Source organism: Ranitomeya variabilis, chromosome 4 (genome assembly GCF_051348905.1).
Source record: "Ranitomeya variabilis isolate aRanVar5 chromosome 4, aRanVar5.hap1, whole genome shotgun sequence".
In the NCBI taxonomy this organism is placed as follows: domain Eukaryota; kingdom Metazoa; phylum Chordata; class Amphibia; order Anura; family Dendrobatidae; genus Ranitomeya; species Ranitomeya variabilis.
This window is the reverse complement of record NC_135235.1, coordinates 96,918,567-96,924,566: the sequence shown is the minus strand read 5'-3', so window position 1 is coordinate 96,924,566 and position 6,000 is coordinate 96,918,567.

The window sequence follows — 6,000 nt, the reverse complement described above, 5'->3', positions numbered from 1 at the left end:
CGTACTTCGGCGCTTCTGTAGGCAGAGTCTTATCTTGATGCTCAAGGCCAGAGAAACCAAGAAAAGACCTGCCCACAGGCTGCCCCGAAGTACAAACATGTTCCTCATATCATAGAGACAGCATCTGATTACCCGAAAACACTGATTACACAAGAACCACAAGACTGATTTCCTCACCCCAGGTATCATTTTAATCAATGTAACAGTCCCAACATTACAATGCCTATAGTGTACTTAGCAAAATCATGCTGACAGGTTCACTTTAACCTCTTTACCCCAAAGGTGGTTTGCATGTTAATGACCAGGCCAATTTTTACAATTCTGATCTCTATCACTTTATGAGGTAATAACTCTGGAACGCTTCAATGGATCCCGGTGATTCTGAGAAAGTTTTTTTGTGACATATTGTACTTCATGTTAGTGGTAAAAATTATTTGATATTACTTGCGTTTATTTGTGAAAAAATGGAAATTTGGCAAAAAATTTGAAAATTTTGCAATTTTCCAATTTTGATTTTTCATGCCCTTAAATCACAGAGATATGTCACACAACATACTTAATAAGTAACATTTCCCACATGTCTACTTTACAACAGCCCAATTTTGGAGGCAATTTTTTGTTGTTGGAAGTTATAATGGTTAAAGTTGACCAGCGATTTCCCACTTTTACAACAAAATTTACAAAACCATTTTTTAGAGCTCGGAAGGGAAGGAGAGCCATGTGACTTTTTGAATGCAAAATTTGCTGGAACAATTGGCGGATGCCATGGTGGGTTTGGAGAGCCTCTGATGTGCCTAAACAGTGAAAATCACCCACAAGTGACACCATTTTGGAACCTAGACCGCTCAGGGAACTGATCTAGATATTTGGTGAGCACTTTGAATACTCAGGTGCTTCACAAAAGTATATAACGTTGAGCCGTAAAAATAAAAAAAACAACACATTTTTCCCGCTAATATGTTTTTAGCACAAAATATTGCATTTTCATAAGGGCAACAGGAGAAATTGAACCATGCAATTTGTAGTGCAATTTCTCAGTGCGCCGATAACCCATATGAGGGAGAAAACCACTGTTTGGGAGCATGGCAGACCTCGGAAGGGAAGGAGCTCCATTTTACTTTTTTAATGTAAAATTTGTTGGAACAATTGGAGGACACCATGTCGCATATAATATGGTTTGGGAAAAAAAAAAGGACATTCATGAGGCAGCCAATGGCGCATGCACTGCAGCATGATACAATGTATAATAGACCTGTTTTCATTTTATTTAGTCATTTAATTTTGTTTGAAAAAAAAAATATTTTAATCAAAATCGTAACGATGCTACTGCGCAGGCACCGCCGGCGCCATCTTGGCGGAGCCTATTTTTTTCTCTACAAAAATAGTGGCGGTGGCGCTGCCTGTGCAGTAGCAACTATCGTATTCAGATAAATGCTACTTTGGGCTGTGGGACTGGAGCTTCTCAGTTCTGGTCCATCCTGTGCTATGTGGGTCAGGGGTCTTCTCTGTCCTCAGCATCAATATGGTGACTCTGAGCCAGCTGCTTGGAGATGATAAGTTGATGGAGGGTGGGATGTCCTTGGTCAAAAAAAACAACAACACACAAATCAGATAAATGCTACTGCGCAGGCATCGATGACGCCATCTTGATGGAGCCTAATTTTTTCCCTCTACCAAAATGGCACCGCTATTTAGATAAATGCTACTGTGCTGGTGCCGCTGGAGCCATCTTGAAGGAGCCTAATTTTTTTTCTCTAGCAAAATGGCACCAGCGGAGGTGCTTGCGCAGTAACATCTATCAGAACGCAATAGATGCTATTGCACAGACACGGCCGCTGGCGCCATTTTGATTAAGATATATATTTTTTACAATGATCTGGTATCGGGAAAATCACCGGTGGGTCCTTGCAATAGACCAGATAGATGGCGGTCGGGAGAATTAAAACGACAGAATAAAAAAAGTCTGCTCTTTAAAACGCAGTCAGTATGTGCAGGGGCACATCACCTGAACAGCCGCGTTGCACGTCCAGATGAACAATGACGAGTGTGTGCCTGGCGTCGCAGGCGTATGACTTCAGTATCATGCACCGCATGCAACGGGTGCCCACAAGTTAGCTACTGGCCTCTGCTAGGTTGACGGTCATTTTAATATGAGTATGCCAGATCTGCAGAGCAGGATGCCTCCAATGCCGGGAGTGCAGGCACGTAAGTGGAATTTTTTTTCCTGTGTATGTGGCATGGTGCGAGGGCCAGGATGCATATATTGGGATGCCAGGATGGATGTATGAAGGGGCCAGGATGGATGTATGAAGGGGCCAGGATGGATATATGGAGGGTCCAGGATGGATATATGAAGAGACCAGGTGTCATGCTGGGTGAGGGAGCAACTAGGTGCACAACGGGAAGAGGGCAGGGAATCCCAAACACTAGGAGATGGGGGAATGGCGGCCCTAGGCAGATCTGACAACACTTTGACTCCCTTAACATCTCTAAATAGGTTCCGCACCTATCGTCGAGCAGGACCCTAATCCCTGACTACCCCTATCGATAGGCCCCGGATGGGGGGGACAAGGTGACAAGGTGACCCGTAGTCAGCCCCCACTACAATTAAAGACAAAATGGGTAAACAAACAAATGAATATACTTAGCTTGCGAAGACAAGAGAAATGACACCAACAATCCTCCAAGAGAATTCCAACAAGACTCTAGTCATCTACTTGCACTTCCAGCTGGGACAGATGAAAATTGAGTTATCACCAGTGCTTTAGTGAATGGAATAAAAGTATATAAACATCTAGCAAGGGTGTGCTAATCACCAGCAAAAGGTGGAGGTCACCACTAGGTCCTAGAGGGAAAAGGATATCACTCCATAACAGAGATGCAAAGATGCTTGCAGGGCCAAGCGCAGTGACCTTCTACAGCCGAATCCAGAATGACTGTCACACCTGACACACCCGTGACACCAGGATGAATATACAGGTCCTTCTCAAAAAATTAGCATATAGTGTTAAATTTCATTATTTACCATAATGTAATGATTACAATTAAACTTTCATATATTATAGATTCATTATCCACCAACTGAAATTTGTCAGGTCTTTTATTGTTTTAATACTGATGATTTTGGCATACAACTCCTGATAACCCAAAAAACCTGTCTCAATAAATTAGCATATTTCACCCGTCCAATCAAATAAAAGTGTTTTTTAATAACAAACAAAAAAAACATCAAATAATAATGTTCAGTTATGCACTCAATACTTGGTCGGGAATCCTTTGGCAGAAATGACTGCTTCAATGCGGCGTGGCATGGAGGCAATCAGCCTGTGACACTGCTGAGATGTTATGGAGGCCCAGGATGCTTCAATAGCGGCCTTAAGCTCATCCAGAGTGTTGGGTCTTGCGTCTCTCAACTTTCTCTTCACAATATCCCACAGATTCTCTATGGGGTTCAGGTCAGGAGAGTTGGCAGGCCAATTGAGCACAGTAATACCATGGTCAGTAAACCATTTACCAGTGGTTTTGGCACTGTGAGCAGGTGCCAGGTCATGCTGAAAAATGAAATCTTCATCTCCATAAAGCATTTCAGCCGATGGAAGCATGAAGTGCTCCAAAATCTCCTGATAGCTAGCTGCATTGACCCTGCCCTTGATGAAACACAGTGGACCAACACCAGCAGCTGACATGGCACCCCACACCATCACTGACTGTGGGTACTTGACACTGGACTTCAGGCATTTTGGCATTTCCTTCTCCCCAGTCTTCCTCCAGACTCTGGCACCTTGATTTCCGAATGACATGCAAAATTTGCTTTCATCAGAAAAAAGTACTTGGGACCACTTAGCAACAGTCCAGTGCTGCTTCTCTGTAGCCCAGGTCAGGCGCTTCTGTTTATGTTTATGGTTCAAAAGTGGCTTTACCTGGGGAATGCGGCACCTGTAGCCCATTTCCTGCACACGCCTGTGCACGGTGGCTCTGGATGTTTCCACACCAGACTCAGTCCACTGCTTCCTCAGGTTCCCCAAGGTCTGGAATCGGTCCTTCTCCACAATCTTCCTCAGGGTCCGGTCACCTCTTCTCGTTGTACAGCGTTTTCTGCCACATTGTTTCCTGCCAACAGACTTACCATTGAGGTGCCTTGATACAGCACTCTGGGAACAGCCTATTTGTTGAGAAATTTCTTTCTGGGTCTTACCCTCTTGCTTGAGGGTGTCAATGATGGCCTTCTTGACATCTGTCAGGTCGCTAGTCTTACCCATGATGGGGGTTTTGAGTAATGAACCAGGCAGGGAGTTTTTAAAAGCCTCAGGTATCTTTTGCATGTGTTTAGAGTTAATTAGTTGATTCAGAAGATTAGGGTAATAGGTCATTTAGAGAACCTTTTCTTGATATGCTAATTTATTGAGACAGGTTTTTTGGGTTATCAGGAGTTGTATGCCAAAATCATCAGTATTAAAACAATAAAAGACCTGACAAATTTCAGTTGGTGGATAATGAATCTATAATATATGAAAGTTTAATTGTAATCATTACATTATGGTAAATAATGAAATTTAACACTATATGCTAATTTTTTGAGAAGGACCTGTATGGGGGAACCAGGATGGATATATAGGGAGGCCAGGCTGGGTAAGTGCCATAGGGAGTCAGGCTGGGGCATATTATAAAATAAAGGGGGCCAGCCTAGGCGAGATTATTAAATAAATGGGCCAGGATGAGGCACTTAATTACTGTTTCGGGACCAGAATGAGGAACATGCTATATTAGTTTATGGTAACAAGTGGGCAACATAATTTCTCTAGGGTCGACTTAGGGACATTACTACTGTAATATAATTTACTTTTTAGGAAACTGTTTTCCATGGAGGGAATAAAAGGAAGGTCCTGTTACTGTGCAGAGCAGAACTACGTCACTTTTTTTCTTCATTTGACATAGTTTAGTAGTCGGAGAAAAAGTGGGGCATGTGCTCTGGATGTTGTCAGCTATTGATGGCTTTGTGTTATTTTTGCTGATATGAGTCCTGGCTGGAAGAAGTGATAGTGGTCAGTGCTGGATGAAGAAGAAAAGCGAAGCTGAAGGACTTGAACTACAGATGTCACTGGTGAGTCAGCGTATTACATGTACACGCATACTATACACTATATGCTGTGTACAGAGCTCCTGTGTGAAATATCACTGGTGGTTACTGTATCACCTGTACACTATGCATTATATACAGAGCTCCTGTGTATAATGTCACTGGTGATCACTATTACCTGTACACTATACACTATATACAGAGCTCCTGTGTATAATGTCACTGGTGATTACTGTATCACCTGTACACTATACATTGTATATAGAGCTCCAGTGCATAATGTCACTGGTGATCACTGTATTACTTGTACACTGACACTATTTACGTGGGAACACAGGCAGGTATGAGTGGGATCAGGGAATGGGTAGTACAGACTGGAGGGACAAAGAGCTTCGGGGTGCAGGGCGAGAGCAAAGCAGAGCCACAGGATGCGGACAGCAGAGCAAAACAGCAGGACATGGAGAGCAGAGCAGAACCGCAGGACACGGAGAGCAGAGCAGAACCACACACAGGATGCGGAGAGCACAGCAGGATGTGGAGAGCAGAGCAGAACCGCAGGACATGGAGAGCAGAAAAGGACATGGCGAGCAGAGCAGAACCGAGGCTGCGGCAAGCAGATCAGAGCCTCAGGTTGTGGTGAGCAGAGCGGAGCAGAGCTGCAGGTTGTGGCGAGCAGAGCTGCAGGTCGCTACAAGTCGAGTGGAGCAGATCCGCAGGTTGCGGAGCAAAGAGCAGAAGTAGTGAACACCAGGAAACACACAGCAGGATAGGGAAGGCTACAGACAGGGATACAATCGGACACATGTATAGGACTTAATTCAGGCTGGGTCAGGTATGGGATAAGATACAGGAACAAGGATTCAGACCAGGGTATGCAGCCCCCTGGAATGCAGGAATGAGAGACACAGGATACAGGTACGGAC